The following is a 20,963-nucleotide window of genomic DNA, read 5'->3' on the forward strand; positions in this document are numbered from 1 at the left end:
CAACTCTAGAATGATTTTTTATCTCTATTTTGCTCTTTGTCACTCTTTTTTCCCTTTTTCATTCAAAGCATTACTTTGAAAATCTTCACAATACCACGTTTTTTTGTTTTTCAATTTAAGATGACCCATTCTAATGTTCACAGAACAACACTTTTCTTTTTAAAATGTATGAAACATTTGCGTGATGAAAATTATTTTTACATGTAAGGAGCAATATTAAGGTGCTGCTGAGATTTGAACTCAGGATTTCCTGTTTACGAGACAGGGGCTTTAACCACTTAGCCACAGCACCTATTTTAGTGATACAGAAGGGATCATTAATTTAGTATTGGGGATCAAATTCTGTGCCTGTGTTAAATTGTCTTAATAAGTATTCTAATGTTAAACAAGCAAGGATCCCTAATCTGTAAACAAGAATAGCTATGTTGTATTACAAAAGAACACATTTTAAACTCAATCCCATATTTTGATTAGTTCATAAATAAGTGTTTTACATATATTCATCAATATTGCTCAAATCTAGGGTTATATTTCATCTGCCTCTTGCTCATTGAAATACCTTTTTGATTTTTGCAATCACAGTATTGTTACTATAATATTGAAAACACTTTCAGTTTTTATTAGGTTTAAGATGATCTGTTCAACCGAAAGATAAATCAGACTTTTCTAATTGAATTGAATCGCAGGACGACTTAATGAAAATAATTTTTTATTTAAGAATGAGGAAAGCAAGGCACTGCTGAGATTTGAACTCAGGATCTCCTGTTTACTAGACAGGCGCTTTAACCAGCTAAGCCACAGCACCCTCTTGAAAATGCTTTAAGGAACAGTTTGCCATATGGTGTTCAAGAGAAACCTGAGTTTTACACTTTCATAATCATTTCTCAGTTCAGAAAACGCACTACTCAAATAGTTTAGACGAGGATACTGATCCTATTCATAAACACCTCATTGATATATTGCTTATCCTGTTCATAAATGTTTTAATTATGCCTTCTTTAAGAATGCATTACTTGAATTCAACTCTAGAATGATTGTTTATCTCTATTTTGCTCTTTGTCACTCTTTTTTCCCTTTTTCATTCAAAGCATTACTTTGAAAATCTTCACAATACCACGTTTTTTTGTTTTTCAATTTAAGATGACCCATTCTAATGTTCACAGAACAACACTTTTCTTTTTAAAATGTATTAAACATTTGCGTGATGAAAATTATTTTTACATGTAAGGACCAATAATAAGGTGCTGCTGAGATTTGAACTCAAGATTTCCTGTTTACGAGACAGGCGCTTTAACCACTTAGTCACAGCACCTATTTTAGTGATACAGAAGGGATCGTTAATTTAGTATTGGTGATCAAATTCTGTGCCTGTGTTAAAGTGTCTTAATATGTATTTTAATGTTAAACAAGCAAGGATTCCTAATCTGTAAACAAGAATAGCTATGTTGTATTACAAAATAACACATTTTAAACTCAATCCCATATTTTGAATAGTTCATAAATAAGTGTTTTACATATATTCATCAATATTGCTCAAATCTAGGGTTATATTTCATCTGCCTCTTGCTCATTGAAATACCTTTTTGATTTTTGCAATCACAGTATTGTTACTATAATATTGAAAACACTTTAAGTTTTTATTAGGTTTAAGATGATCTGTTCAACCAAAAGATAAATCGAACTTTTCTAATTGAATTGAATCGCAGGACGACTTAATGAAAATAGTTTTTTATTTAAGATTGAGGAAGAAAGGTACTGCTGAGATTTGATCTCAGGATCTCCTGTTTACTAGACAGGCGCTTTAACCAGCTAAGCCACAGCACCCTCTTGAAAATGCTTTAAGGAACAGTTTGCCATATGGTGTTCAAGAAAATCCTGAGTTTTTCACTTTCATAATCATTTCTCAGTTCAGAAAACGCACTACTCAAATAGTTTAGACGAGGATACTGATCCTATTCATAAACACCTCATTGATATATTGCTTATCCTGTTCATAAATGTTTTAATTATGCCTTCTTTAAGAATGCATTACTTGAATTCAACTCTAGAATGATTTTTTATCTCTATTTTGCTCTTTGTCACTTTTTTTTCCCTTTTTCATTCAAAGCATTACTTTGAAAATCTTCACAATACCACGTTTTTTTGTTTTTCAATTTAAGATGACCCATTCTAATGTTCACAGAACAACACTTTTCTTTTTAAAATGTATTTAACATTTGCGTGATGAAAATTATTTTTACATGTAAGGACCAATAATAAGGTACTGCTGAGATTTGAACTCAGGATTTCCTGTTTGCGAGACAGGCACTTTAACCACTTTGCCACAGCACCTAGTTAAGTTATGCAGAAGGGATCATTAATTTAGTATTGGTGATCAAATACTGTGCCTGTGTTAAAGTGTCTTAATATGTATTCTAATGTTAAACAAGCAAGGATTCCTAATCTGTAAACAAGAATAGCTATGTTGTATTACAAAAGAACACATTTTAAACTCAATCCCATATTTTGAATAGTTCATAAATAGGAGTTTTACATATATTCATCAATATTGCTCAAATCTAGGGTTATATTTCATCTGCCTCTTGCTCATTGAAATACCTTTTTGATTTTGCAATCACAGTATTGTTACTATAATATTGAAAACACTTTCAGTTTTTATTAGGTTTAAGATGATCTGTTCAACCGAAAGATAAATCAGACTTTTCTAATTGAATTGAATCGCAGGACGACTTAATGAAAATAGTTTTTTATATAAGAATGAGGAAAGCAAGGCACTGCTGAGATTTGAACTCAGGATCTCCTGTTTACTAGACAGGCGCTTTAACCAGCTAAGCCACAGCACCCTCTTGAAATTGCTTTAAGGAACAGTTTGCCATATGGTGTTCAAGAGAATCCTGAGTTTTTCACTTTCATAATCATTTCTCAGTTCAGAAAACGCTCTACTCAACTACTTTAGACGAGGATACTGATCCTATTCATAAACACCTCATTGATATATTGCTTATCTTGTTCATAAATGTTTTAATTATGCCTTCTTTAAGAATGCATTACTTGAATTCAACTCTAGAATGATTTTTTATCTCTATTTTGCTCTTTGTCACTCTTTTTTCCCTTTTCCATGCAAAGCATTACTTTGAAAATCTTCACAATACCACGTTTTTTTGTTTTTTAATTTAAGATGACCCATTCTAATGTTCACAGAACAACACTTTTCTTTTTAAAATGTATTAAACATTTGCGTGATGAAAATTATTTTTACATGTAAGGACCAATAATAAGGTGCTGCTGAGATTTGAACTCAGGATTTCCTGTTTACGAGACAAGCGCTTTAACCACTTAGTCACAGCACCTATTTTAGTGATACAGAAGGGATCGTTAATTTAGTATTGGTGATCAAATTCTGTGCCTGTGTTAAAGTGTCTTAATATGTATTCTAATGTTAAACAAGCAAGGATTCCTAATCTGTAAACAAGAATAGCTATGTTGTATTACAAAATAACACATTTTAAACTCAATCCCATATTTTGAATAGTTCATAAATAAGTGTTTTACATATATTCATCAATATTGCTCAAATCTAGGGTTATATTTCATCTGCCTCTTGCTCATTGAAATACCTTTTTGATTTTTGCAATCACAGTATTGTTACTATAATATTGAAAACACTTTCAGTTTTTATTAGGTTTAAGATGATCTGTTCAACCGAAAGATAAATCAGACTTTTCTAATTGAATTGAATCGCAGGACGACTTAATGAAAATAGTTTTTTATATAAGAATGAGGAAAGCAAGGCACTGCTGAGATTTGAACTCAGGATCTCCTGTTTACTAGACAGGCGCTTTAACCAGCTAAGCCACAGCACCCTCTTGAAAATGCTTTAAGGAACAGTTTGCCATATGGTGTTCAAGAGAAACCTGAGTTTTTCACTTTCATAATCATTTCTCAGTTCAGAAAACGCACTACTCAAAAAGTTTAGACGAGGATACTGATCCTATTCATAAACACCTCATTGATATATTGCTTATCCTGTTCATAAATGTTTTAATTATGCCTTCTTTAAGAATGCATTACTTGAATTCAACTCTAGAATGATTTTTTATCTCTATTTTGCTCTTTGTCACTCTTTTTTCCCTTTTTCATTCAAAGCATTACTTTGAAAATCTTCACAATAGCATGTTTTTTTGTTTTTCAATTTAAGATGACCCATTCTAATGTTCACAGAACAACACTTTTCTTTTTAAAATGTATTAAACATTTGCGTGATGAAAAATATTTTTACATGTAAGGACCAATAATAAGGTGCTGCTGAGATTTGAACTCAGGATTTCCAGGTTACGAGACAGGCGCTTTAACCACTTAGCCACAGCACCTATTTTAGTGATACAGAAGGGATCATTAATTTAGTATTGGTGATCAAATTCTGTGCCTGTGTTAAAGTGTCTTAATAAGTATTCTAATGTTAAACAAGCAAGGATTCCTAATCTGTAAACAAGAATAGCTATGTTGTATTAAAAAAGAACACATTTTAAACTCAATCCCATATTTTGATTAGTTCATAAATAAGTGTTTTACATATATTCATCAATATTGCTCAAATCTAGGGTTATATTTCATCTGCCTCTTGCTCATTGAAATACCTTTTGGATTTTTGCAATCACAGTATTGTTACTATAATATTGAAAACACTTTCAATTTTTATTAGGTTTAAGATGATCTGATCTGTTCAACCGAAAGATAAATCAGACTTTTCTAATTTAATTGAATCGCAGGACAAATTAATGAAAATAGTTTTTTATTTAAGAATGAGGAAAGCAAGGCACTGCTGAAATTTGAACTCAGGATCTCCTGTTTACTAGACAGGCGCTTTAACCAGCTAAGCCACAGCACCCTCTTGAAAATGCTTTAAGGAACAGTTTGCCATATGGTGTTCAAGAGAATCCTGAGTTTTTCTCTTTCATAATCATTTCTCAGTTCAGAAAACGCTCTACTCAACTACTTTAGACGAGGATACTGATCCTATTGATAAACACCTCATTGATATATTGCTTATCCTGTTCATAAATGTTTTAATTATGCCTTCTTTAAGAATGCATTACTTGATTTCAACTCTAGAATGATTTTTTATCTCTATTTTGCTCTTTGTCACTCTTTTTTCCGTTTTTCATTCAAAGCATTACTTTGAAAATCTTCACAATACCACGTTTTTTAGTTTTTCAATTTAAGATGACCCATTCTAATGTTCACAGAACAACTCTTTTATTTTTTAAAATGTATTAAACATTTGCGTGATGAAAATTATTTTTACATGTAAGGACCAATAATAAGGTGCTGCTGAGATTTGAACTCAGGATTTCCTGTTTACGAGACAGGCGCTTTAACCACTTAGCCACAGCTCCTACTTTAGCGATATAGTAGGGATCATTAATTTAGTATTGGTGATCAAATTCTGTGCCTGGGTTAAAGTGTCTTAATATGTATTCTAATGTTAAACAAGCAAGGATTACTAATCTGTAAACAAGAATAGCTATGTTGTATTAAAAAAGAACACATTTTAAACTCAATCCCATATTTTGAATAGTTCATAAATAAGTGTTTTACATATATTCATCAATATTGCTCAAATCTAGGGTTATATTTCATCTGCCTCTTGCTCATTGAAATACCTTTTTGATTTTGCATTCACAGTATTGTTACTATAATATTGAAAACACTTTCAGTTTTTATTAGGTTTAAGATGATCTGTTCAACCGAAAGATAAATCAGACTTTTCCAATTTAATTGAATCGCAGGACGAATTAATGAAAATAGTTTTTTATTTAAGAATGAGAAAAGCAAGGCACTGCTGAGATTTGAACTCAGGATCTTCTGTTTACTAGACAGGCGCTTTAACCAGCTAAGCCACAGCACCCTCTTGAAAATGCTTTAAGGAACAGTTTGCCATATGGTGTTCAAGAGAATCCTGAGTTTTTCACTTTCATAATCATTTCTCAGTTCAGAAAACGCTCTACTCAACTACTTTAGACGAGGATACTGATCCTATTGATAAACACCTCATTGATATATTGCTTATCCTGTTCATAAATGTTTTAATTATGCCTTCTTTAAGAATGCATTACTTGATTTCAACTCTAGAATGATTTTTCATCTCTATTTTGCTCTTTGTCACTCTTTTTTCCGATTTTCATTCAAAGCATTACTTTGAAAATCTTCACAATACCACGTTTTTTGGTTTTTCAATTTAAGATGACCCATTCTAATGTTCACAGAACAACACTTTTCTTTTTAAAATGTATTAAACATTTGCGTGATGAAAATTATTTTTACATGTAAGGACCAATAATAAGGTGCTGCTGAGATTTGAACTCAGTATATCCTGTTTACGAGACAGGCGCTTTAACCACTTAGCCACAGCACCTACTTTAGGGGTATAGAAGGGATCATTAATTTAGTATTGGTGATCAAATTCTTTGCCTGTTTTAAAGTGTCTTAATATGTATTCTAATGTTAAACAAGCAAGGATTCCTAATCTGTAAACAAGAATAGCTATGTTGTATTAAAAAAGAACACATTTTAAACTCAATCCCATATTTTGAATAGTTCATAAATAAGTGTTTTACATATATTCATCAATATTGCTCAAATCTAGGGTTATATTTCATCTGCCTCTTGCTCATTGAAATACCTTTTTGATTTTGCAATCACAGTATTGTTACTATAATATTGAAAACACTTTCAGTTTTTATTAGGTTTAAGATGATCTGTTCAACCGAAAGATAAATCAGACTTTTCTAATTGAATCGAATCGCAGGACGACTTAATGAAAATAGTTTTTTATATAAGAATGAGGAAAGCAAGGCACTGCTGAGATTTGAACTCAGGATCTCCTGTTTACTAGACAGGCACTTTAACCAGCTAAGCCACAGCACCCTCTTGAAAATGCTTTAAGGAACAGCTTGCCATATGATGTTCAAGAGAATCCTGAGTTTTTCACTTTCATAATAATTTCTCAGTTCAGAAAACGCTCTACTCAACTACTTTAGACGAGGATACTGATCCTATTGATAAACACCTCATTGATATATTGCTTATCCTGTTCATAAATGTTTTAATTATGCCTTCTTTAAGAATGCATTACTTGATTTCAACTCTAGAATGATTTTTTATCTCTATTTTGCTCTTTGTCACTCTTTTTTCCGTTTTTCATTCAAAGCATTACTTTGAAAATCTTCACAATACCACGTTTTTTAGTTTTTCAATTTAAGATGACCCATTCTAATGTTCACAGAACAACTCTTTTCTTTTTAAAATGTATTAAACATTTGCGTGATGAAAATTATTTTTACATGTAAGGACCAATAATAAGGTGCTGCTGAGATTTGAACTCAGGATTTCCTGTTTACGAGACAGGCGCTTTAACCACTTAGCCACAGCACCTACTTTAGCGATATAGTAGGGATCATTAATTTAGTATTGGTGATCAAATTCTGTGCCTGGGTTAAAGTGTCTTAATATGTATTCTAATGTTAAACAACCAAGGATTCCTAATCTGTAAACAAGAATAGCTATGTTGTATTAAAAAAGAACACATTTTAAACTCAATCCCATATTTTGAATAGTTCATAAATAAGTGTTTTACATATATTCATCAATATTGCTCAAATCTAGGGTTATATTTCATCTGCCTCTTGCTCATTGAAATACCTTTTTGATTTTGCATTCACAGTATTGTTACTATAATATTGAAAACACTTTCAGTTTTTATTAGGTTTAAGATGATCTGTTCAACCGAAAGATAAATCAGACTTTTCTAATTTAATTGAATCGCAGGACGAATTAATGAAAATAGTTTTTTATTTAAGAATGAGGAAAGCAAGGCACTGCTGAGATTTGAACTCAGGATCTTCTGTTTACTAGACAGGCGCTTTAACCAGCTAAGCCACAGCCCCTCTTGAAAATGCTTTAAGGAACAGTTTGCCATATGGTGTTCAAGAGAATCCTGAGTTTTTCACTTTCATAATCATTTCTCAGTTCAGAAAACGCTCTACTCAACTACTTTAGACGAGGATACTGATCCTATTGATAAACACCTCATTGATATATTGCTTATCCTGTTCATAAATGTTTTAATTATGCCTTCTTTAAGAACGCATTACTTGATTTCAACTCTAGAATGATTTTTCATCTCTATTTTGTTTTTTGTCACTCTTTTTTTTCCATTTTCATTCAAAGCATTACTTTGAAAATCTTCACAATACCACGTTTTTTTGGTTTTCAATTTAAGATGACCCATTCTAATGTTCACAGAACAACACTTTTCTTTTTAAAATGTATTAAACATTTGCGTGATGAAAATTATTTTTACATGTAAGGACCAATAATAAGGTGCTGCTGAAATTTGAACTCAGGATTTCCTGGTTACGAGACAGGCGCTTTAACCACTTAGCCACAGCACCTATTTTAGTGAAACAGAAGGGATCATTAATTTAGTATTGGTGATCAAATTCTGTGCCTGTGTTAAAGTGTCTTAATAAGTATTCTAATGTTAAACAAGCAAGGATTCCTAATCTGTAAACAAGAATAGTTTTGTTGTATTAAAAAAGAACACATTTTAAACTCAATCCCATATTTTGAATAGTTCATAAATAAGTGTTTTACATATATTCATCAATATTGCTCAAATCTAGGGTTATATTTCATCTGCCTCTTGCTCATTGAAATACCTTTTTGATTTTTGCAATCACAGTATTGTTACTATAATATTGAAAACACTTTCAGTTTTTATTAGGTTTAAGATGATCTGTTCAACCGAAAAATAAATCAGACTTTTCTAATTGAATTGAATCGCAGGACTACTTAATGAAAATAGTTTTTTATTTAAGAATGAGGAAAGCAAGGGACTGCTGAGATTTGAACTCAGGATCTCCTGTTTACTAGACAGGCGCGTTAACCAGCTAAGCCACAGCACCCTCTTGAAAATGCTTTAAGGAACAGTTTGCCATATGGTGTTCAAGAGAATCCCGAGTTTTTCACTTTCATAATCATTTCTCAGTTCAGAAAACGCTCTACTCAACTACTTTAGACGAGGATACTGATCCTATTCATACACACCTCATTGATATATTGCTTTTCTTGTTCATAAATGTTTTAATCATGCCTTCTTTAAGAATGCATTACTTGAATTCAACTCTAGAATGATTTTTTATCTCTATTTTGCTCTTTGTCACTCTTTTTTCCCTTTTTCATTCAAAGCATTACTTTGAAAATCTTCACAATACCACGTTTTTTTGTTTTTCAATTTAAGATGACCCATTCTAATGTTCACAGAACAACACTTTTCTTTTTAAAATGTATTAAACATTTGCGTGATGAAAATTATTTTTACATGTAAGGAGCAATATTAAGGTGCTGCTGAGATTTGAACTCAGGATTTCCTGTTTACGAGACAGGGGCTTTAACCACTTAGCCACAGCACCTATTTTAGTGCTACAGAAGGGATCATTAATTTAGTATTGGGGATCAAATTCTGTGCCTGTGTTAAATTGTCTTAATAAGTATTCTAATGTTAAACAAGCAAGGATCCCTAATCTGTAAACAAGAATAGCTATGTTGTATTACAAAAGAACACATTTTAAACTCAATCCCATATTTTGATTAGTTCATAAATAAGTGTTTTACATATATTCATCAATATTGCTCAAATCTAGGGTTATATTTCATCTGCCTCTTGCTCATTGAAATACCTTTTTGATTTTTGCAATCACAGTATTGTTACTATAATATTGAAAACACTTTCAGTTTTTATTAGGTTTAAGATGATCTGTTCAACCGAAAGATAAATCAGACTTTTCTAATTGAATTGAATCGCAGGACGACTTAATGAAAATAATTTTTTATTTAAGAATGAGGAAAGCAAGGCACTGCTGAGATTTGAACTCAGGATCTCCTGTTTACTAGACAGGCGCTTTACCCAGCTAAGCCACAGCACCCTCTTGAAAATGCTTTAAGGAACAGTTTGCCATATGGTGTTCAAGAGAAACCTGAGTTTTACACTTTCATAATCATTTCTCAGTTCAGAAAACGCACTACTCAAATAGTTTAGACGAGGATACTGATCCTATTCATAAACACCTCATTGATATATTGCTTATCCTGTTCATAAATGTTTTAATTATGCCTTCTTTAAGAATGCATTACTTGAATTCAACTCTAGAATGATTGTTTATCTCTATTTTGCTCTTTGTCACTCTTTTTTCCCTTTTTCATTCAAAGCATTACTTTGAAAATCTTCACAATACCACGTTTTTTTGTTTTTCAATTTAAGATGACCCATTCTAATGTTCACAGAACAACACTTTTCTTTTTAAAATGTATTAAACATTTGCGTGATGAAAATTATTTTTACATGTAAGGACCAATAATAAGGTGCTGCTGAGATTTGAACTCAGGATTTCCTGTTTACGAGACAGGCGCTTTAACCACTTAGTCACAGCACCTATTTTAGTGATACAGAAGGGATCGTTAATTTAGTATTGGTGATCAAATTCTGTGCCTGTGTTAAAGTGTCTTAATATGTATTTTAATGTTAAACAAGCAAGGATTCCTAATCTGTAAACAAGAATAGCTATGTTGTATTACAAAATAACACATTTTAAACTCAATCCCATATTTTGAATAGTTCATAAATAAGTGTTTTACATATATTCATCAATATTGCTCAAATCTAGGGTTATATTTCATCTGCCTCTTGCTCATTGAAATACCTTTTTGATTTTGCAATCACAGTATTGTTACTATAATATTGAAAACACTTTCAGTTTTTATTAGGTTTAAGATGATCTGTTCAACCGAAAGATAAATCAGACTTTTCTAATTGAATTGAATCGCAGGACGACTTAATGAAAATAGTTTTTTATATAAGAATGAGGAAAGCAAGGCACTGCTGAGATTTGAACTCAGGATCTCCTGTTTACTAGACAGGCGCTTTAACCAGCTAAGCCACAGCACCCTCTTGAAATTGCTTTAAGGAACAGTTTGCCATATGGTGTTCAAGAGAATCCTGAGTTTTTCACTTTCATAATCATTTCTCAGTTCAGAAAACGCTCTACTCAACTACTTTAGACGAGGATACTGATCCTATTCATAAACACCTCATTGATATATTGCTTATCTTGTTCATAAATGTTTTAATTATGCCTTCTTTAAGAATGCATTACTTGAATTCAACTCTTGAATGATTTTTTATCTCTATTTTACTCTTTGTCACTCTTTTTTCCCTTTTCCATTCAAAGCATTACTTTGAAAATCTTCACAATACCACGTTTTTTTGTTTTTCAATTTAAGATGACCCATTCTAATGTTCACAGAACAACACTTTTCTTTTTAAAATGTATTAAACATTTGCGTGATGAAAATTATTTTTACATGTAAGGACCAATAATAAGGTGCTGCTGAGATTTGAACTCAGGATTTCCTGTTTACGAGACAAGCGCTTTAACCACTTAGTCACAGCACCTATTTTAGTGATACAGAAGGGATCGTTAATTTAGTATTGGTGATCAAATTCTGTGCCTGTGTTAAAGTGTCTTAATATGTATTCTAATGTTAAACAAGCAAGGATTCCTAATCTGTAAACAAGAATAGCTATGTTGTATTACAAAATAACACATTTTAAACTCAATCCCATATTTTGAATAGTTCATAAATAAGTGTTTTACATATATTCATCAATATTGCTCAAATCTAGGGTTATATTTCATCTGCCTCTTGCTCATTGAAATACCTTTTTGATTTTTGCAATCACAGTATTGTTACTATAATATTGAAAACACTTTCAGTTTTTATTAGGTTTAAGATGATCTGTTCAACCGAAAGATAAATCAGACTTTTCTAATTGAATTGAATCGCAGGACGACTTAATGAAAATAGTTTTTTATATAAGAATGAGGAAAGCAAGGCACTGCTGAGATTTGAACTCAGGATCTCCTGTTTACTAGACAGGCGCTTTAACCAGCTAAGCCACAGCACCCTCTTGAAAATGCTTTAAGGAACAGTTTGCCATATGGTGTTCAAGAGAAACCTGAGTTTTTCACTTTCATAATCATTTCTCAGTTCAGAAAACGCACTACTCAAAAAGTTTAGACGAGGATACTGATCCTATTCATAAACACCTCATTGATATATTGCTTATCCTGTTCATAAATGTTTTAATTATGCCTTCTTTAAGAATGCATTACTTGAATTCAACTCTAGAATGATTTTTTATCTCTATTTTGCTCTTTGTCACTCTTTTTTCCCTTTTTCATTCAAAGCATTACTTTGAAAATCTTCGCAATAGCATGTTTTTTTGTTTTTCAATTTAAGATGACCCATTCTAATGTTCACAGAACAACACTTTTCTTTTTAAAATGTATTAAACATTTGCGTGATGAAAAATATTTTTACATGTAAGGACCAATAATAAGGTGCTGCTGAGATTTGAACTCAGGATTTCCAGGTTACGAGACAGGCGCTTTAACCACTTAGCCACAGCACCTATTTTAGTGATACAGAAGGGATCATTAATTTAGTATTGGTGATCAAATTCTGTGCCTGTGTTAAAGTGTCTTAATAAGTATTCTAATGTTAAACAAGCAAGGATTCCTAATCTGTAAACAAGAATAGCTATGTTGTATTAAAAAAGAACACATTTTAAACTCAATCCCATATTTTGATTAGTTCATAAATAAGTGTTTTACATATATTCATCAATATTGCTCAAATCTAGGGTTATATTTCATCTGCCTCTTGCTCATTGAAATACCTTTTGGATTTTTGCAATCACAGTATTGTTACTATAATATTGAAAACACTTTCAATTTTTATTAGGTTTAAGATGATCTGATCTGTTCAACCGAAAGATAAATCAGACTTTTCTAATTTAATTGAATCGCAGGACAAATTAATGAAAATAGTTTTTTATTTAAGAATGAGGAAAGCAAGGCACTGCTGAAATTTGAACTCAGGATCTCCTGTTTACTAGACAGGCGCTTTAACCAGCTGAGCCACAGCACCCTCTTGAAAATGCTTTAAGGAACAGTTTGCCATATGGTGTTCAAGAGAATCCTGAGTTTTTCTCTTTCATAATCATTTCTCAGTTCAGAAAACGCTCTACTCAACTACTTTAGACGAGGATACTGATCCTATTGATAAACACCTCATTGATATATTGCTTATCCTGTTCATAAATGTTTTAATTATGCCTTCTTTAAGAATGCATTACTTGATTTCAACTCTAGAATGATTTTTTATCTCTATTTTGCTCTTTGTCACTCTTTTTTCCGTTTTTCATTCAAAGCATTACTTTGAAAATCTTCACAATACCACGTTTTTTGGTTTTTCAATTTAAGATGACCCATTCTAATGTTCACAGAACAACACTTTTCTTTTTAAAATGTATTAAACATTTGCGTGATGAAAATTATTTTTACATGTAAGGACCAATAATAAGGTGCTGCTGAGATTTGAACTCAGTATATCCTGTTTACGAGACAGGCGCTTTAACCACTTAGCCACAGCACCTACTTTAGGGGTATAGAAGGGATCATTAATTTAGTATTGGTGATCAAATTCTTTGCCTGTGTTAAAGTGTCTTAATATGTATTCTAATGTTAAACAAGCAAGGATTCCTAATCTGTAAACAAGAATAGCTATGTTGTATTAAAAAAGAACACATTTTAAACTCAATCCCATATTTTGAATAGTTCATAAATAAGTGTTTTACATATATTCATCAATATTGCTCAAATCTAGGGTTATATTTCATCTGCCTCTTGCTCATTGAAATACCTTTTTGATTTTGCAATCACAGTATTGTTACTATAATATTGAAAACACTTTCAGTTTTTATTAGGTTTAAGATGATCTGTTCAACCGAAAGATAAATCAGACTTTTCTAATTGAATCGAATCGCAGGACGACTTAATGAAAATAGTTTTTTATATAAGAATGAGGAAAGCAAGGCACTGCTGAGATTTGAACTCAGGATCTCCTGTTTACTAGACAGGCACTTTAACCAGCTAAGCCACAGCACACTCTTGAAAATGCTTTAAGGAACAGTTTGCCATATGATGTTCAAGAGAATCCTGAGTTTTTCACTTTCATAATCATTTCTCAGTTCAGAAAACGCTCTACTCAACTACTTTAGACGAGGATACTGATCCTATTGATAAACACCTCATTGATATATTGCTTATCCTGTTCATAAATGTTTTAATTATGCCTTCTTTAAGAATGCATTACTTGATTTCAACTCTAGAATGATTTTTTATCTCTATTTTGCTCTTTGTCACTCTTTTTTCCGTTTTTCATTCAAAGCATTACTTTGAAAATCTTCACAATACCACGTTTTTTAGTTTTTCAATTTAAGATGACCCATTCTAATGTTCACAGAACAACTCTTTTCTTTTTAAAATGTATTAAACATTTGCGTGATGAAAAATATTTTTACATGTAAGGACCAATAATAAGGTGCTGCTGAGATTTGAACTCAGGATTTCCAGGTTACGAGACAGGCGCTTTAACCACTTAGCCACAGCACCTATTTTAGTGATACAGAAGGGATCATTAATTTAGTATTGGTGATCAAATTCTGTGCCTGTGTTAAAGTGTCTTAATAAGTATTCTAATGTTAAACAAGCAAGGATTCCTAATCTGTAAACAAGAATAGCTATGTTGTATTAAAAAAGAACACATTTTAAACTCAATCCCATATTTTGATTAGTTCATAAATAAGTGTTTTACATATATTCATCAATATTGCTCAAATCTAGGGTTATATTTCATCTGCCTCTTGCTCATTGAAATACCTTTTTGATTTTTGCAATCACAGTATTGTTACTATAATATTGAAAACACTTTCAGTTTTTATTAGGTTTAAGATGATCTGTTCAACCGAAAGATAAATCAGACTTTTCTAATTTAATTGAATCGCAGGACGAATTAATGAAAATAGTTTTTTATTTAAGAATGAGGAAAGCAAGGCATTGCTGAAATTTGAACTCAGGATCTCCTGTTTACTAGACAGGCGCTTTAACCAGCTAAGCCACAGCACCCTCTTGAAAATGCTTTAAGGAACAGTTTGCCATATGGTGTTCAAGAGAATCCTGAGTTTTTCACTTTCATAATCATTTCTCAGTTCAGAAAACGCTCTACTCAACTACTTTAGACGAGGATACTGATCCTATTGATAAACACCTCATTGATATATTGCTTATCCTGTTCATAAATGTTTTAATTATGCCTTCTTTAAGAATGCATTACTTGATTTCAACTCTAGAATGATTTTTCATCTCTATTTTGCTCTTTGTCACTCTTTTTTCCCTTTTTCATTCAAAGCATTACTTTGAAAATCTTCACAATACCACGTTTTTTTGTTTTTCAATTTAAGATGACCCATTCTAATGTTCACAGAACAACACTTTTCTTTTTAAAATGTATTAAACATTTGCGTGATGAAAATTATTTTTACATGTAAGGACCAATAATAAGGTGCTACTGAGATTTGAACTCAGGATTTCCTGGTTACAAGACAGGCGCTTTAACCACTTAGCCACAGCACCTATTTTAGTGATACAGAAGGGATCATTAATTTAGTATTGGTGATCAAATTCTGTGCCTGTGTTAAAGTGTCTTAATAAGTATTCTAATGTTAAACAAGCAAGGATTCCTAATCTGTAAACAAGAATAGCTATGTTGTATTAAAAAAGAACACATTTTAAACTCAATCCCATATTTTGAATAGTTCATAAATAAGTGTTTTACAGATATTCATCAATATTGCTCAAATCTAGGGTTATATTTCATCTGCCTCTTGCTCATTGAAATACCTTTTTGATTTTGCAATCACAGTATTGTTACTATAATATTGAAAACACTTTCAGTTTTTATTAGGTTTAAGATGATCTGTTCAACCGAAAGATAAATCAGACTTTTCTAATTGAATTGAATCGCAGGACGACTTAATGAAAATAGTTTTTTATATAAGAATGAGGAAAGCAAGGCACTGCTGAGATTTGAACTCAGGATCTCCTGTTTACTAGACAGGCACTTTAACCAGCTAAGCCACAGCACCCTCTTGAAAATGCTTTAAGGAACAGTTTGCCATATGGTGTTCAAGAGAAACCTGAGTTTTTCACTTTCATAATCATTTCTCAGTTCAGAAAACGCTCTACTCAACTACTTTAGACGAGGATACTGATCCTATTCATAAACACCTCATTGATATATTGCTTATCCTGTTCATAAATGTTTTAATTATGCCTTCTTTAAGAATGCATTACTTGAATTCAACTCTAGAATGATTTTTTATCTCTATTTTGCTCTTTGTCACTCTTTTTTCCCTTTTTCATTCAAAGCATTACTTTGAAAATCTTCACAATAGCATGTTTTTTTGTTTTTCAATTTAAGATGACCCATTCTAATGTTCACAGAACAACACTTTTCTTTTGAAAATGTATTAAACATTTGCGTGATGAAAAATATTTTTACATGTAAGGACCAATAATAAGGTGCTGCTGAGATTTGAACTCAGGATTTCCAGGTTACGAGACAGGCGCTTTAACCACTTAGCCACAGCACCTATTTTTGTGATACAGAAGGGATCATTAATTTAGTATTGGTGATCAAATTCTGTGCCTGTGTTAAAGTGTCTTAATAAGTATTCTAATGTTAAACAAGCAAGGATTCCTAATCTGTAAACAAGAATAGCTATGTTGTATTAAAAAAGAACACATTTTAAACTCAATCCCATATTTTGATTAGTTCATAAATAAGTGTTTTACATATATTCATCAATATTGCTCAAATCTAGGGTTATATTTCATCTGCCTCTTGCTCATTGAAATACCTTTTGGATTTTTGCAATCACAGTATTGTTACTATAATATTGAAAACACTTTCAGTTTTTATTAGGTTTAAGATGATCTGTTCAACCGAAAGATAAATCAGACTTTTCTAATTTAATTGAATCGCAGGACAAATTAATGAAAATAGTTTTTTATTTAAGAATGAGGAAAGCAAGGCACTGCTGAAATTTGAACTCAGGATCTCCTGTTTACTAGACAGGCGCTTTAACCAGCTAAGCTACTGCACCCTCTTGAAAATGCTTTAAGGAACAGTTTGCCATATGGTGTTCAAGAGAATCCTGAGTTTTTCACTTTCATAATCATTTCTCAGTTCAGAAAACGCTCTACTCAACTACTTTAGACGAGGATACTGATCCTATTGATAAACACCTCATTGATATATTGCTTATCCTGTTCATAAATGTTTTAATTATGCCTTCTTTAAGAATGCATTACTTGATTTCAACTCTAGAATGATTTTTTATCTCTATTTTGCTCTTTGTCACTCTTTTTTCCGTTTTTCATTCAAAGCATTACTTTGAAAATCTTCACAATACCACGTTTTTTAGTTTTTCAATTTAAGATGACCCATTCTAATGTTCACAGAACAACTCTTTTCTTTTTAAAATGTATTAAACATTTGCGTGATGAAAATTATTTTTACATGTAATGACCAATAATAAGGTGCTGCTGAGATTTGAACTCAGGATTTCCTGTTTACGAGACAGGCGCTTTACCCACTTAGCCACAGCACCTACTTTAGGGATATAGAAGGGATCATTAATTTAGTATTGGTGATCAAATTCTTTGCCTGTGTTAAAGTGTCTTAATATGTATTCTAATGTTAAACAAGCAAGGATTCCTAATCTGTAAACAAGAATAGCTATGTTGTATTAAAAAAGAACACATTTTAAACTCAATCCCATATTTTGAATAGTTCATAAATAAGTGTTTTACATATATTCATCAATATTGCTCAAATCTAGGGTTATATTTCATCTGCCTCTTGCTCATTGAAATACCTTTTTGATTTTGCAATCACAGTATTGTTACTATAATATTGAAAACACTTTCAGTTTTTATTAGGTTTAAGATGATCTGTTCAACCGAAAGATAAATCAGACTTTTCTAATTTAATTGAATCGCAGGACGAATTAATGAAAAAAGTTTTTTATTTAAGAATGAGGAAACCAAGGCACTGCTGAGATTTGAACTCAGGATCTTCTGTTTACTAGACAGGCGCTTTAACCAGCTAAGCCACAGCCCTCTTGAAAATGCTTTAAGGAACAGTTTGCCATATGGTGTTCAAGAGAATCCTGAGTTTTTCACTTTCATAATCATTTCTCAGTTCAGAAAACGCTCTACTCAACTACTTTAGACGAGGATACTGATCCTATTGATAAACATCTCATTGATATATTGCTTATCCTGTTCATAAATGTTTTAATTATGCCTTCTTTAAGAATGCATTACTTGATTTCAACTCTAGAATGATTTTTCATCTCTATTTTGCTCTTTGTCACTCTTTTTTCCCATTTTCATTCAAAGCATTACTTTGAAAATCTTCACAATACCACGTTTTTTTGTTTTTCAATTTAAGATGACCCATTCTAATGTTCACAGAACAACACTTTTCTTTTTAAAATGTATCAAACATTTGCGTGATGAAAATTATTTTTACATGTAAGGACCAATAATAAGGTGCTGCTGAGATTTGAACTCAGTATTTCCTGTTTACGAAAAAGGCGCTTTAACCACTTAACCACAGCACCTACTTTAGCGATATAGTAGGGATCATTAATTTAGTATTGGTGATCAAATTCTGTGCCTGGGTTAAAGTGTCTTAACATGTATTCTAATGTTAAACAACCAAGGATTCCTAATCTGTAAACAAGAATAGCTATGTTGTATTAAAAAAGAACACATTTTAAACTCAATCCCATATTTTGAATAGTTCATAAATAAGTGTTTTACATATATTCATCAATATTGCTCAAATCTAGGGTTATATTTCATCTGCCTCTTGCTCATTGAAATACCTTTTTGATTTTGCAATCACAGTATTGTTACTATAATATTGAAAACACTTTCAGTTTTTATTAGGTTTAAGATGATCTGTTCAACCGAAAGATAAATCAGACTTTTCTAATTTAATTGAATCGCAGGACGAATTAATGAAAATAGTTTTTTATTTAAGAATGAGGAAAGCAAGGCACTGCTGAGATTTGAACTTAGGATCTCCTGTTTACTAGACAGGCGCATTAACCAGCTAAGCCACAGCACCCTCTTGAAAATGCTTTAAGGAACAGTTTGCCATATGGTGTTCAAGAGAATCCTGAGTTTTTCACTTTCATAATCATTTCTCAGTTCAGAAAACGCTCTACTCAACTACTTTAGACGAGGATACTGATCCTATTGATAAACACCTCATTGATATATTGCTTATCCTGTTCATAAATGTTTTAATTATGCCTTCTTTAAGAATGCATTACTTGATTTCAACTCTAGAATGATTTTTTATCTCTATTTTGCTCTTTATCACTCTTTTTTCCGTTTTTCATTCAAAGCATTACTTTGAAAATCTTCACAATACCACGTTTTTTAGTTTTTCAATTTAAGATGACCCATTCTAATGTTCACAGAACAACACTTTTCTTTTTAAAATGTATTAAACATTTGCGTGATGCAAATTATTTTTACATGTAAGGACCAATAATAAGGTGCTGTTGAGATTTGAACTCAGGATTTCCTGTTTACGAGACAGGCGCTTTAACCACAGCACCTAGTTTAGCAATATAGTAGGGATCATTAATTTAGTATTGGTGATCAAATTCTGTGCCTGGGTTAAAGTGTCTTAATATGTATTCTAATGTTAAACAACCAAGGATTCCTAATCTGTAAACAAGAATAGCTATGTTGTATTAAAAAAGAACACATTTTAAACTCAATCCCATATTTTGAATAGTTCATAAATAAGTGTTTTACATATATTCATCAATATTGCTCAAATCTAGGGTTATATTTCATCTGCCTCTTGCTCATTGAAATACCTTTTTGATTTTGCAATCACAGTATTGTTACTATAATATTGAAAACACTTTCAGTTTTTATTAGGTTTAAGATGATCTGTTCAACCGAAAGATAAAACAGACTTTTCTAATTTAATTGAATCGCAGGACCAATTAATGAAAATAGTTTTTTATTTAAGAATGAGGAAAGCAAGGCACTGCTGAGATTTGAACTCAGGATCTCCTGTTTACTAGACAGGCGCTTTAACCAGCTAAGCCACAGCACCCTCTTGAAAATGCTTTAAGGAACAGTTTGCCATATGGTGTTCAAGAGAATCCTGAGTTTTTCACTTTCATAATCATTTCTCAGTTCAGAAAACGCTCTACTCAACTACTTTAGATGAGGATACTGATCCTATTGATAAACACCTCATTGATATATTGCTTATGCTGTTCATACATGTTTTAATTATGCCTTCTTTAAGAATGCATTACTTGATTTCAACTCTAGAATGATTTTTTATCTCTATTTTGCTCTTTGTCACTCTTTTTTCCCTTTTCCATTCAAAGCATTACTTTGAAAATCTTCACAATTACACGTTTTTTTGTTTTTCAATTTAAGATGACCCATTCTAATGTTCACAGAACAACACTTTTCTTTTTAAAATGTATTAAACATTTGCGTGATGAAAATTATTTTTACATGTAAGGACCAATAATAAGGTGCTGCTGAGATTTGAACTCAGGATTTCCTGTTTATGAGACAGGCACTTTAACGACTTAGCCAGAGCACCTACTTTAGCGATATAGAAAGGATCATTAATTTAGTATTGGTGATCAAATTCTGTGCCTGTGTTAAAGTGTCTTAATATGTATTCTAATGTTAAACAAGCAAGGATTCCTAATCTGTAAACAAGAATAGCTATGTTTTATTAAAAAAGAACACATTTTAAACTCAATCCCATATTTTGAATAGTTCATAAATAAGTGTTTTACATATATTCATCAATATTGCTCAAATCTATGGTTATATTTAATCTGCCTCTTGCTCATTGAAATACCTTTTTGATTTTGC

At 31.6% G+C, this 20,963-nt stretch overlaps 18 non-coding genes across 18 annotated transcripts; all 18 read right to left on the reverse strand.

The window, feature by feature from the left end:
- Positions 1-219: 219 nt before the first annotated feature.
- On the reverse strand, positions 220-292 carry TRNAT-CGU (transfer RNA threonine (anticodon CGU)). Its single transcript has one exon. It is a non-coding gene; the product is annotated as a tRNA-Thr (tRNA).
- A 439-nt stretch (positions 293-731) lies between these two features.
- On the reverse strand, positions 732-805 carry TRNAT-AGU (transfer RNA threonine (anticodon AGU)). Its single transcript has one exon. It is a non-coding gene; the product is annotated as a tRNA-Thr (tRNA).
- A 945-nt stretch (positions 806-1,750) lies between these two features.
- TRNAT-AGU (transfer RNA threonine (anticodon AGU)) lies at positions 1,751-1,824 on the reverse strand. Its single transcript has one exon. It is a non-coding gene; the product is annotated as a tRNA-Thr (tRNA).
- A 945-nt stretch (positions 1,825-2,769) lies between these two features.
- On the reverse strand, positions 2,770-2,843 carry TRNAT-AGU (transfer RNA threonine (anticodon AGU)). The gene has a single exon. It is a non-coding gene; the product is annotated as a tRNA-Thr (tRNA).
- Positions 2,844-3,789: 946 nt separating this feature from the next.
- On the reverse strand, positions 3,790-3,863 carry TRNAT-AGU (transfer RNA threonine (anticodon AGU)). The gene has a single exon. It is a non-coding gene; the product is annotated as a tRNA-Thr (tRNA).
- A 1,460-nt stretch (positions 3,864-5,323) lies between these two features.
- On the reverse strand, positions 5,324-5,396 carry TRNAT-CGU (transfer RNA threonine (anticodon CGU)). Its single transcript has one exon. It is a non-coding gene; the product is annotated as a tRNA-Thr (tRNA).
- A 946-nt stretch (positions 5,397-6,342) lies between these two features.
- Positions 6,343-6,415, reverse strand: TRNAT-CGU (transfer RNA threonine (anticodon CGU)). The gene has a single exon. It is a non-coding gene; the product is annotated as a tRNA-Thr (tRNA).
- Positions 6,416-6,853: 438 nt separating this feature from the next.
- On the reverse strand, positions 6,854-6,927 carry TRNAT-AGU (transfer RNA threonine (anticodon AGU)). The gene has a single exon. It is a non-coding gene; the product is annotated as a tRNA-Thr (tRNA).
- Positions 6,928-7,361: 434 nt separating this feature from the next.
- TRNAT-CGU (transfer RNA threonine (anticodon CGU)) lies at positions 7,362-7,434 on the reverse strand. The gene has a single exon. It is a non-coding gene; the product is annotated as a tRNA-Thr (tRNA).
- Positions 7,435-9,400: 1,966 nt separating this feature from the next.
- TRNAT-CGU (transfer RNA threonine (anticodon CGU)) lies at positions 9,401-9,473 on the reverse strand. The gene has a single exon. It is a non-coding gene; the product is annotated as a tRNA-Thr (tRNA).
- A 439-nt stretch (positions 9,474-9,912) lies between these two features.
- TRNAT-AGU (transfer RNA threonine (anticodon AGU)) lies at positions 9,913-9,986 on the reverse strand. The gene has a single exon. It is a non-coding gene; the product is annotated as a tRNA-Thr (tRNA).
- Positions 9,987-10,420: 434 nt separating this feature from the next.
- TRNAT-CGU (transfer RNA threonine (anticodon CGU)) lies at positions 10,421-10,493 on the reverse strand. The gene has a single exon. It is a non-coding gene; the product is annotated as a tRNA-Thr (tRNA).
- A 438-nt stretch (positions 10,494-10,931) lies between these two features.
- TRNAT-AGU (transfer RNA threonine (anticodon AGU)) lies at positions 10,932-11,005 on the reverse strand. The gene has a single exon. It is a non-coding gene; the product is annotated as a tRNA-Thr (tRNA).
- A 946-nt stretch (positions 11,006-11,951) lies between these two features.
- TRNAT-AGU (transfer RNA threonine (anticodon AGU)) lies at positions 11,952-12,025 on the reverse strand. The gene has a single exon. It is a non-coding gene; the product is annotated as a tRNA-Thr (tRNA).
- Positions 12,026-13,484: 1,459 nt separating this feature from the next.
- TRNAT-CGU (transfer RNA threonine (anticodon CGU)) lies at positions 13,485-13,557 on the reverse strand. The gene has a single exon. It is a non-coding gene; the product is annotated as a tRNA-Thr (tRNA).
- A 2,477-nt stretch (positions 13,558-16,034) lies between these two features.
- Positions 16,035-16,108, reverse strand: TRNAT-AGU (transfer RNA threonine (anticodon AGU)). The gene has a single exon. It is a non-coding gene; the product is annotated as a tRNA-Thr (tRNA).
- Positions 16,109-17,562: 1,454 nt separating this feature from the next.
- On the reverse strand, positions 17,563-17,635 carry TRNAT-CGU (transfer RNA threonine (anticodon CGU)). Its single transcript has one exon. It is a non-coding gene; the product is annotated as a tRNA-Thr (tRNA).
- Positions 17,636-20,101: 2,466 nt separating this feature from the next.
- On the reverse strand, positions 20,102-20,175 carry TRNAT-AGU (transfer RNA threonine (anticodon AGU)). The gene has a single exon. It is a non-coding gene; the product is annotated as a tRNA-Thr (tRNA).
- Between the last annotated feature and the right edge of the window lie 788 nt (positions 20,176-20,963).

Source organism: Triturus cristatus, chromosome 8 (genome assembly GCF_964204655.1).
Source record: "Triturus cristatus chromosome 8, aTriCri1.1, whole genome shotgun sequence".
NCBI classification, from domain to species: Eukaryota; Metazoa; Chordata; class Amphibia; order Caudata; family Salamandridae; genus Triturus; species Triturus cristatus.